Source organism: Zonotrichia leucophrys, chromosome Z, assembly GCF_028769735.1.
Source record: "Zonotrichia leucophrys gambelii isolate GWCS_2022_RI chromosome Z, RI_Zleu_2.0, whole genome shotgun sequence".
In the NCBI taxonomy this organism is placed as follows: domain Eukaryota; kingdom Metazoa; phylum Chordata; class Aves; order Passeriformes; family Passerellidae; genus Zonotrichia; species Zonotrichia leucophrys.
The window spans coordinates 32,202,765-32,215,106 of record NC_088200.1 but is presented as its reverse complement, the minus strand read 5'-3'; positions in this window follow the sequence as shown (position 1 = coordinate 32,215,106).

The window sequence follows — 12,342 nt, the reverse complement described above, 5'->3', positions numbered from 1 at the left end:
AACAGAAGGACGGTAAAATTGAAGAAGCACATATGGCAACAAATCCCCTGAAAAGAAAACAGGCTATAGCATGAATCTACCATCTGCTCTAAGATTTACAGTCTCCCTTTTTGTTTACTGGATGGCAAACAGATTACCCACCCTATTAATCTATGACAAAAAGAATTTTTCTGCTGTCTTGTTATAAAATTAACTGGGCTGAAATTTGCCTCATACCTAGGCTTGGTCACCCGAGCTTCCTCAGTGGATAGAAGAGGTTTAACATGTTAATTCTAGACAACAGTCTCCCTTCCCACAATGAAAGGTGTTACTCAAAAGTCATTGTAACAGCTAGTGCTTCCTTAAATCATGGTGAAAGGGAAAGTTGGCAAAAGTATCCAGCAATAAGGCAAATCAGCTGTAAACACACATTTACAATTTAGAAAATGCAAGAATGAGAGCACACTGATGTCTTGTTTAGGTTATACTTCACCTTGCTGTGGCTATTTTTTGAAACCGAGATCATGGCGCAGTACAGTCCTTTTGTCCTGGGTGTTGCTCAGCAACATAATGTGATGGCTTCTACATATAGAATATTTATATAATATTCATATAGTATAATATCTATATAATATTTACCTCTGTGCAAAAAGAGACCATTCAGTGCTTTGTTCTTTCCAAACCCTCAGTTAAAATTCCTTATTTTTGAGGTAGGTTCATGCAGCAGAGCATGAAGACCAGAAGGAAGCTATTTTCCACCTCTTCAGATGTGGTTGCTACTTACTTGCCTTTCACAGACTCCTGTTCCTTGTGCATGGGCTTGCTGCCAGAATTATTGAAAACATGTGGAACAATCTCAGTGCTATAGAAGAAATCTGATCAGCACATCCAAAGCTTAACTATTCTATTTCTACCCTCTGTTAACTCTCATAGTTCACCAGGGGACAGGAGTCCCCAGCCCTGGGCAAAAACACCAGTGTAACATCCACGTTTCCACTACTTCTGGAGCTGGTAATTGTATTCTTAGTGAGACATAACACCCTGAAGGTCTGATGATTTGTCATCCCCCCCCCGAGAATGTCCTTTCAGATTAATTTTTCTCATCTGAATATAACATAATTAACAGTATTGGTATTTCAAGTGTCTACATTTGACTCCACATATAAGACCTCAGACATAAATGAGCCATTTGAAGTCATTTCTCACAACTTTTGTTCCCCATCACTGATCTGCATTCTCATTTGGATCACACAGACATTTCAAGCCCAGAATCACAGCTGCATATAGAGGAAATAGAATCTGAAAGGCCTGATCTGCAAGACTGCTAAGCACACAAAATTTAAGGAAGTCCTGATAGAAATCTTTGAAATTCAGAAAACATTGAGAAGTTTCTCATCTTCAGTTAAAAAACCAAAAGAAAACAAGAAAAAGAAGGAACAGGAAAAAAACCTCCAACAAACAACAGGAAAGAGGAAGTGAGAAAGTTTAGGTACTAGGTAGAATTTTAAGATATACTAAAAAGGCACAGATAGACCATTGATCTGTTTGGTTGAACTGAATTTTCATAACATTTGACATTTATCTTTCTTACAGTATTTTCTCAGTGAAAGCATCATAAGTAAGATTATTTTATTTCTTTTTCTGTCTCATTGAAAGCTTCTGCTCAAAAGCTCATTAGTTCTACTTTTTCCTGGTTTGAGAATTCTTAGACTGATATGAAAATAGGAGATGGCCTAGAAGGTGGATGGGAATAAAAAAAAAAATCATTCTGAGTTTATCCTTTTCATCTTTAAGATACTTTTCCTTCTAAATGCAGCTTTAGCAGTAATACCTCAAATACTTTAAACTTTTAGATAAGCAGCAAGGGCATGGATCATAAAGACATACTTAAGTCAGTTAAAAGTTGAACTTTTTAAATATCAGCCCTTTTCTTTTGCTTAGAATACATTTGGGAATTCAGAATGTTTCAGACCAGGCTTTTTTCCCCTTGTTTCTTCCATAAATTTTGAGGAAACTCTGGAGAACTGTTACTGAATCAGAGACTGCCTGGTTCTCTGGCACTCTGCACAAATGTGAATAGGAGTGTTGGGGAAAAAATCCTCACAATACTTTTTACCTTGTAGCTACTAGTATTCTTGCACAGAAACTGTGTGGAATTGCTCATACAAGGATGCAATTATACCTATCAATTTCTTGTAGCTAAAAACAAAAACCATCTTACTTTCATTGATACCTACCTAACACATGCCTTGGTCTTAGTGTTTGATATTACAGGAAGAAAGTGTAGCCATTACTCTTCATACACAGAGACATTGGCATCATTGTCTAGATTATGTAATAATTATAATAACTGAATAAACCACCTCAAACAGTTCTAAGGGACATAAGAACATCACTGTTATGATTTGTCTTTTTGAAACCATCTAGTAAATTGAACTGTGCTGGGGAGCGCTCCTGAGAGCTGAAATTCAATTGTACATGCTGTGAAATTTTTGTTGTGGTTCTGTTGGGGTTTAACAGCAGTCAGCAATCAAAGAACCACACAGCCACCTGCTCACTTCCCCACCAGCAGGATCTGGGATAGAATCAGAAGAGTAAAAGCTGAAAAACTTGTGGGCAGAGGTAAAGGCAGCTTAATAGGAAAAGCAAAAGTCATGCACACAAACAAAGCAAAACACAGGAATTAATTCACTGCTTCCCATGGGCAGGCAGGGCAGGCAGCATGCCCAGGAGTGCAGGACCCTATCATATGTAACATTGACTTGGGAAGACAAACACCATGTCTCTAAACATCTCCCCACTTCCTCCTTTTTTCTCCCCGCTTTGTATACTGAGCCTGATGTCACATGGTCTGGAATATCCCTTTGGTCAGTTGGGGTCACCTGTCCTGGCTGTGTCTCCTCCCAGTGTCCCAGGCATCCTCAGCTGTGTGGCAACTTTCTAGAAAAAGCAGAAAGGGGCTTGGTGCTGAAAAAGAACTGTTCAGTGATTAAAAAAATCCTATATTCTTAACTGCTCAGCACAGATCTAAAACACATCCCCATGCAATCACTATGAAGAAAACTAACTCTACCCTAGCCAAAGCCAGCACAAGTCACTAGTTTACCTTTGTCCCACATGAGATTGCACTGTTCCAAATAATTCCAAGCTCAGTTTGTGATATATTATGGATCATTTCCACTAGTCAGTTTGCACGCCCCCAAGCAGCTTTATAGGCTAAAATTATTTAGGAGTGTGGAAATAAGCTGTTCTCTCCTAGCTGGAGTCAGCAACTGCAACCCAGGCACATTTAACTAAACTTGCAGTATCTTAAATGTCTCAAGAGAGACGACATGATTTTTTTCATTGGCATAAGGAAGGGCTAGTAACAATCTCACTTTGTAAGGCTCACTTATTCCCCCTTTCAGAGTAGCCAGCCAGAATGACCTTGTCTCCTTGATGTCTGGCTGAGCATCTTAACACCAGCTGATACATAAGTCTTATCTCCTTCCCGCAAATATCAACTAGAAGTGATATTTAATTTTAAAAACTCTTTGCTTGCTAAGGCACAAGAAATCTGTTACCAGCTCTTAGTCATAAAATTTACTAGTCTGAAAGTAGTGATCCTGCCTCCTAAATTGCATCCATGAGTGCCTTTTCTCATTCAAACTAGGCAGAAAACACCAACCTAAAACTGAAAATGTGTACTAAAAATAACAGACAATATAGTTTATTGCAGGAAAGTTCATTAGGTCTTATAAGAGAGAAATCCCAAAGACATAAACCAGGCAAGGTACAAACTAAGTTTCTGAATATCACTTTAAAACAGGTTCCTGTCTGTTCTGTGTGTACCCATCCAATTTAGGCCAGCTATTGAAGATGATCAAACTGCAAGCTACTCTGACGTAAGGGACTCTGGGGAGATAAATTAGTTTTATTTAGAAACAATTGCTAATTCAATGATGTAGCTGAATGAAAATAATTGACTTATATTCTCAAGGGAGATTTCCTACATGCTTAAATATAAAGGTATCAAAGAAATTCTTAAGCACATAGAAGGCAAGAGATTTACAAGTTAATCACACCTGCCAAAGACAAATAGGTTCTGCAAAAGTCCAAGACAAGTAGTCAAACATTTCTTGTCATCACCAACAATAGTAAAGGAATTCTTTTTTTAAGACACCTGTCTAATTTTGTAATTGCTAGTTCTTAAGGCACTCTTTATCCCTTTTCCTGATGCCTTCTTACATCCTGGAGCAGCCTCATCCTTCCTTCTGAATAGCACAGTATTCTATTTGTCATATACTACATTTGTGGTGTTGCAGCTTCTAGCTAAAAAAATCAAAGAGCCAAATACTGAAGGTACAGAATCAAGAGTGGCTAGAACTTTACTGCCATAAATGTGGGAAGATCTGGGACTATTTCTCAACAGCATTTCTTTGTCTTGTCTGGAAAACTATTTTGAAGACTTCAGTAATTTCAAGGATTATCTGTTTACAGATATCAGTTTCAAAATTTTTTTCCTTCCCTCTAAAGATAATTAATCAAAATATAGACAAAACTGCAATGGGGATTGCATATTAGTGTGGTGTCTATTCATTAACAATATCTGTATCTGCCTTTAATCTATGTAGCATTTGTTTTTAAGTTGAGTGTGTTTCCATCATTTCACCTTATAATTAAAGTCATGTTAGAATTGCATAGGGATGAGGTATTAGGAAGTCTTTTGAAATACAATTACTTCTTTTGGATTTGACAGAAAGGGAGGTAAAAATATTGCAATATGACTGCAAGTCATATATTCCACAAATAATAAACACCTCAGAAGAAGTATACAGCCACTTATGCAACTGCTTTTGCAATCCCTCCTCAGTTTTATCTTTTCATCATTCTCAGACTAATGTACCCTGAAGAAAAGCTAGAAGCAAAAGTAGTTGGACTCACAGAAAGAAAAGATTTGGAGCATAAGAAGAGCTCTTTTGATCCTTCTCCTCATGCAAAGTATGCTGTGTAGCTCTGGAGAGATGAGCAGGAAACTGACTGATCACCAGTAGTTCAAGCCATTAGTAAGAAATATTAGAGTCTCCAGATTAGGAACTTTCAGTACGGACATAAGGAAAAGACAATGGGTGAGGAGAGGAGATGCAGGATGTAGTCAGTACACAGTCACAAATGTTATTCTCTTTATATGGCCATGTGTATTATGAATTGCAATAAAGTGACTGGCAAGTTTGTCTCACTGAATGATTTTCACTGAACTCTTGACATATTTGAGTTTCATCATTATGGCTTATTTATTACTGAAATCTGTGGGAGTCAGACTTTATATATGATCTAAGAATTCTAATGAATACAAACGTAAACATCATTCCTTGTTTTTTAAATGGGAAAGCACAACTATTCAGAATCCTACTAATTGTTGAGTCCACTCTTATATAGAGCAGGAACTGTATTATATTGATGACTCACTTGAATTTGAGCTATGGCTTTGTATATGAACTCTCATATTTTTATTTTTTAATTTCTGATTTTTAAAATGGGCCCTTCAAGTAATTAAATCGAAGCACTGCATTATGGCCACAAAACAAGCGAGCACTAAAGATCCAAGAAAAACATTCTTATGACACGTTTTGGAACAAGATACACCAGATTTTGTATTGCAGCCTTGGCTTGGAACAATCTATTTTACCTAACAACTCATTTGAAGGTCAAATTTACTAGGCAAATCATAGGTGAAAAAGAAACTTCTTCCCACCGCTTTGCTTACAGTCACAGTGGCATTGAAGTATTCCTTTTGTTGTTACATTTAAGAAAGTATCTGTGAGGACCAGAGTTCAAACTTTTCAAACATTGCATAGGTGCTGCTGATATCTGACAAAGTAACTGTGAAGGACATAGAAAAACAATGTAGAATGAAACAAATAATTTGAAGAACAATCTCAAGGTGATGTAACTAGCTAAAAATGGTAACTATCCAAAATGAAATATGGTTTGAGAAAAAGAAATTGTCAATAGTTTTTCTGCGTAGAAGAGCAAATTATGAAGTTTCTCTGTATCTATTATAAATCATTTTCTAATAGGAAAAGCAAGAGATAGTTGCTACATGGTTGAACATGTTCTGATTTCTTTTCTTCAACCCCATCTGTTGGACTTTTGCTCCTTTTCCTGCTTCTTCAGTTTTCACCTGGTCTCCTGGTAAAGACCTGTAGACAATAAAATAGACAGCCCTTTGGACTTTGTACATTATTTATTTATTCTAGTTGAGCCTAAGAATTTGATATCACATGGTTTCTTCTATTTCATACTATATTAATATCAAGTGTCTGTAGTTATGGTAAATACAAGGATACTATTAATATTTACTATGATTTATTATCATGAAATTATATTAGAAGATTATAATGTCATAGAGTCTTAGAGTCATAGAATATCTTGAGTTGGAAAGGACCTCCAAGAATCATTGAGTCCAACTCCTAGCCCTGCACAGAACATCCCAAGGATCACACAGTCAGCATGTGCCTAAGAACATTTTTAAGTGCTCCTTGGACTGTGACAGGCTTGGTGCTGTGACTGCTTCCCTGAGGAGCCTGTTCCAGTGCCCAGCCATCCTTCAGGGGAAAAAAAATTTACTAAAAATTTACTAATATCCAACCGAGGCATCCCAACACTGCCTCATGCAGCTCCCTTTGGTTGTATCAGTATTCACCAGAGAGAAATCAGGGCCTGCTTGCTCTGGTCCTCGTGAGGAAGCTGTAGACTGTGATGAGGCACCCCATCGCTTTGCTCCAGGCTGAACACACCAAGCTGTCTTGCTCTTCAGTCTGCCCTCAAGGCCCTTCACCACCTTCTTTGCCCTCCCGTGGACACTCTTCATTAGCTTTATGTCCTCCTTCTACTGAGGCACCCAAAGTTACAGATGGTGCTCAAGGTCAGTCTCCAGTACCAGCGCAGAGCAGAGTGGGAAAATCACCATCATCAACTCTGCAGCAATGCTGTGCTCGGCGTACCCTAGAGATCTTCCACATGTGGGAGAGCATGTACCAATAGATTTGTCTGGCTGGCTGGACTATATGCTTGCATACATATTTGAATTTTCTCTTTGTGCCTACCCCTTCAAACTATTGCGGTTTGAGCCAATTCTTAGCTCAAATCGCAGCAACATTGATTCTTCCAGTTACAGAAATCCTTCATTTTGCCCTTGTGTGCTGAACAGCAGACAGCCTTTACAAACTGTGATCCTCATGGGTTTTCCTCATATGCAAAATGTTGCAGTAGGGCAAACTAAAGTTTACATGGAGCAGTTCAAAGGCTTAAGGAAGAAATTGAGATAATTATTATTTGACTGAATTCAGTTGAGTCTATGAGTTACTCATGCAAAAAAGATGTAGACAAATATTCAACTAATTTAAGTGTCTCTACATTAATGGTCTTTTTGTAGGTTAGTACCACCAAGCTACAAAATACAAGACCAGTATGTAAAAAATGTGAAAATGCTCATCTTCAGAGGCTCAGAAAATGGAAGTCCAGTAAATATGTTTTGTACTTTGGCTTTAGAAATCCAGTCTTGTTAGGGCTAATTAGCAGAAGTACACAGAGGTAAAACGCTTTCCAAAGAAAAATGTTGTCCTTAATTCTGCAGTTTAGTTAGTATTAAGACATCCCTGTGCTCATATAATAGGCTGCACTCAAGAAACCATATAAATCACATCTTATCTTTACACTTACAGAGTCTGCTTCCCTGTTGTCCTGGATTTTGGCCAGGACTAAGCTAAAATTTTGCACTAGCCATGAGGAGGAAGAGACTGGAGCTGTGTGAGCATGTCTAGGTTGTTATTCTATACCACCTCATATCACCCCCAAGCTCAGAAGAAAGGGATTTCTTGCACAGGCACAGAGGGTCCATCCATCATGGTTCACTGTCTCAGGGTGGTGCTGCATTGGATCAGTTGATGAGGGTTTTTTGCTTGTAAGTCACCCTCTTTTTGTACACGTTTCAGTATTGTTTCTGTTCCTGTTTGTTTACTTGTCCAGTTGCTGTTTCCAGTAAATTGTTCTTATCTCTACCCATTATTTCTGCCTTTTTTTCCTCTCACTAGAGAAGCAGGGGAGTAAGCAAGCAGCCCCTGGTTTGGGAGAGTCTTGCTTTGTCGGGGGGGACTCAGCTGGGGAGTGCCATTCCCAAACCATGACACATATTTTTAACAGTTCAGTGTCTTAACCAATTGATTGTGAATGGGACTTTCCAGGATAAAAAAGGAAAAAGGAAATATTTAAGTAGAACAAAGTAGAGACATGAAATCTCTAAAAATTTGCCCAGGGAAGGTGTGTTAGTGCTGCTGTCAACAGCCTATCATGGGCTTTTGTTCTCAAGTATTCTTGGCCCCTGAGTTTCATCATCTTTATCTAGCTATTAAGACAAAGATGTCCTTAATTCCCCACTATCTGTTCACTGGTCTAAAACAGAAAAACCTCTTTTCTAGTACATGTGAAGCCTGAAGTATAAGAAAATATTACAGTAATAGAGTTCTTTTATTTCACAGTGTTATGGAAGACAGTGACCTTTCTGCTAGGATTTATTAGTATTCAACTGTCAAGGACTAATTTCTGTTTTTAAAATTTTTATATCAAGTTAACTTATCCTAATGTCAGATACTATTCACTTTTTATTTAATAACATTTATAAGGGGAAATATCAACAGAACTTAAAGAGAAAATGATTGAGCTTTTATTAGTCACTCAAAAATATACCAATATTTGAATAAAATCATTTTGAAGGCATGTATTTCTAGAGTATAAATCATATCTTGTTTGAGCAAAAATTTCTGAAATCTGATTTTCTAATTTCTTCCTTGTTTTCTTCACTTTTACATTCCATAGCACTTTCCCAGGGAGTTGCTCTTACTCCAAACAACTCCTGGTATCCTGAATTGTAACAGATGTCTGCATATTGAAAACTGTTTTGTATTATGATCTAACAATCTGTTGGGTTTAGAAGACTGTGCAACTCTACCCAAGCTTGGTACCAAGGTTGGATTTTTGTTTATTTTTTCCTTAAGGCAAAGCACAAAACTTTGTGGGTTTTTTTAAACATCATGGACTCTACATTTTCTTACTTGTGTAAAAAGTCAAGTTAAAGATACAAAAAACCACCTCACTTCATAAAGATCTGTGCTACATTGTATTTGTTAATGGGTTTTATGGCCAAGAAAATGAACCAATATCTTTGGGAGAAGAATTTGATTGAGATTTTTTCAAATGATAGTTATCTAAAGGTGACTGGACTTTAAAGGTAGCAACACTGGAGTAAATGCTTAGTACAGAATCATCAGGGAAAAGTTCCAACAGTTAGAGGGAAGTCAAAAGACCTGTTTTCAAAGGACAACCTAATTTTGCTCTTTAATTTTATGACTCTATGCCAGTGAACCGCATAGGAGAAATCACTCTGGATAAAATAGAGGTGAAGAAAACATCAATATATATCAGCCATGAATTTTGATCAAATAAAGGACAGATGTGCAGGATCACATTTCTGTTAATGCATAAGAGAATTCTGTATTAATGCAAAAGTTCACTCATCTGTGATCTAAAGAGAATAAAATTTTATACTGTGGATACAGATAAAAGTGTAAAAATATTCAATATTTTCATCACTAGGGCTATAACTAAGCCATTTTTTGAGAAGAAAGCAATTGTTTTCACTGATGTGAACTGTGTTAAAAAAAAAGAGGAAACTGCTTATTATAATAATGTCATTTTAATGTTTGTTTTCTATTTTTTAACTGTGTAAATGTTAGAGACATTTGCCATGTTTTCTGCTTTTCTGTGCTTTGGGAAAATATTTCCTGCATATATTTCACTTTGATCTCTGTCCATCTTCATTCAAAACCTTGCACTGCTATGTACTGGTGAATAAAAATATACTTATTAACATTTGCTCATGGTACAGAATCCACCTCACCCAGTGGCAAACATTCAGAAGAAAATATCTTGACTAAAGGGAAAATAGACCATAAAGTTCTGATGGGAAGAGCACATGAAAAATATTAGCACGCAGGCATTCACTTGCTTCTCACAGATAGTACTGAAAGTTCTATTCCTAGAAGATTATGCCACAAATATGCCTGTGTAGGTCACTGCGGAAAACTGGCAAGTATGTTTGGGATTTCAATGTCAGTGTCCAGGTTTAGAGCAAATTTGGGGAAGAATCCCCCCAAAGGAGCTCCGGTGGGAAAAGCAGATCCAATCGGCCCCTCCCCCCAACTGGTCCGGGAGGGAAGAAAAATACCTCCTTGGAGAAAGGTGGAAAAAAACCCCTGTTTATTAAACAATAAGACCAAAACAGTATCAAAACAATGAGACCCCTTGCCACTCTAAAAGAGATGACAAACTGAGAAAACCCCGGGTTCAAGCAGCAGCTCACTCAGTCTCTGATCAGTCTCTCAGTGCTGGAATTGTCGCAGGCCAGGGCCGGCCCAGTGGGCCACAGCTGCAGCTGCCGGTGCTCTCCTGGGTGTTCAGTCCAGAGCAGTTCCAAGAGGTCCAAAGGAAAGGGAAAAAAAAAACAGTCCAGGGAACTTCTTTGCCCCAGCTAGCTAACACTAACTAAAAAGCAAAAGAAAAGCTCTCTGTCCCGCTGTCTGTCCGCAGACAACACAGTCAGGAGCAGGAATGTGGAGGAGTGAGTGCAGTGTCTGAAAACAAACTGCGCGCTTCTTCTCTCTCCCCCTTCACTCTCTGTAACACTCTTAAAGGTACAAAACTTATTATTATTCAACATAAACAGAATGAGACGATTGGGGATAAAAGCATCATATAGTCAACCCAGGACAGTCAGTTACATTTTTTGAGTTATAATTGTGTTAAACTGACCATACAAGTGGTAAATGTCATCATCAAAGACACAGGCAAAGAATGAGAGAACAGAGCAACCCAGGGGAGAAGGGGAAAACATTTCCCACAGATTAAATAGGTTAGTTGTAACTGGTTTGATTAATCGTGGAATTAGCGCCTGTGATAACAAGATGATTTTTTTTTTTTCTGACAGGATCAGAACAGCTGCTAAGGAGAAGATACACATGATGGCATCTCCAGGAATTACTTAAACCAGCAAAAGTCCCCAAACACCCTCTTTAGGTACTGGAAGGGAAGCATAACTGTTCAATGGGAGTGTGTATGATATGCAAGATTCATACTTACTCTTTTCATAAAGATATGCCAGAATTTGCAGATTCTTTCTGAATTTAAACCTGGCAAACACTAATAACAAGGGACAATAACAACATCCTCCCTCATGCCATTGTATTGCCGTTTGGATTACCAGGGGCATGTGAGAATAGGCTCTGGGAAAATGTTAATAACACAAGTGGAGATCTGTGAATGGATAAGTCCTGCCAGACATCTGGGCACAACACACACAAGGGAACTGACGACAATCCACCTGTGGCACCAGTGTGGCCTTTGGGATCCTGCTTATGGAAACACGGTGGTTGCCCTGTTTTAGAGAATGTCGCAATGTGTTACAGATCTACATGCTGAGAAGGAAAGAGGCACAACTTAAGGGATTTCTCCTTCCCTGTTAATGAGATTGATTTGTAACAAGCATGAGGATTGCTGATGGAAAGAGTTTTACTTTAATGTTGTGTGTCTGGCTGTGTAGTTGCCGTGTCTCTGGCTGCATAAAGTCTGTATAGTTCTGAGAAGCTGTACCTGCCTTACTTTTTCTGGTATCCTGTTCAGCCAGAAAAAGATAAAGAAACAATGAGATTAACACAGCTTTGGTGTTTCATATAGTGGGTTTATTTCACTTACATTTCAATCTTGACTAATTATTTTAGTGATTTCATGCAGGTACAGTAGAAACTGATCTATCATTAAATATGAGTTCCACTGCAGAGACTATTATACAATGGCTGAATAAATCTATGTTAAAGAATAGACCCTATCTCCCATGTGATGCATGGCTTGCAGCTGTATATTATTTCTATAATCATTAAATACTGCAAAGAGGTTTCTAAAAGACTAGATGCCTCTGAAAGATATTACTGACAGCTTTTAAGTGTTACACAGCAAGAGTGATTCACCACCTTTAGGCAGACAGAAATGACAAACTCTGAGTGTCATTTTTCTATTCTCATTTAAGAAATGTGAAATAGAAACTTCTTTATTGCTACATTTTATATAAAGATTAGGTCCTTAACAGAGTAAGTCGCTATTATCATGCATAATATGGTATGCATCAAAGCAGAGGAAGCATAAAATACTTCATCTGATATTTGCAGCATTTTAGCACTTGCTATGTATTATTGTAAAGTGGAGAATTTTATAGATAATAAAGGATGAAATCATCCACAAGGAGAGAAATACGTTCGGTGCAGTACAGACTTA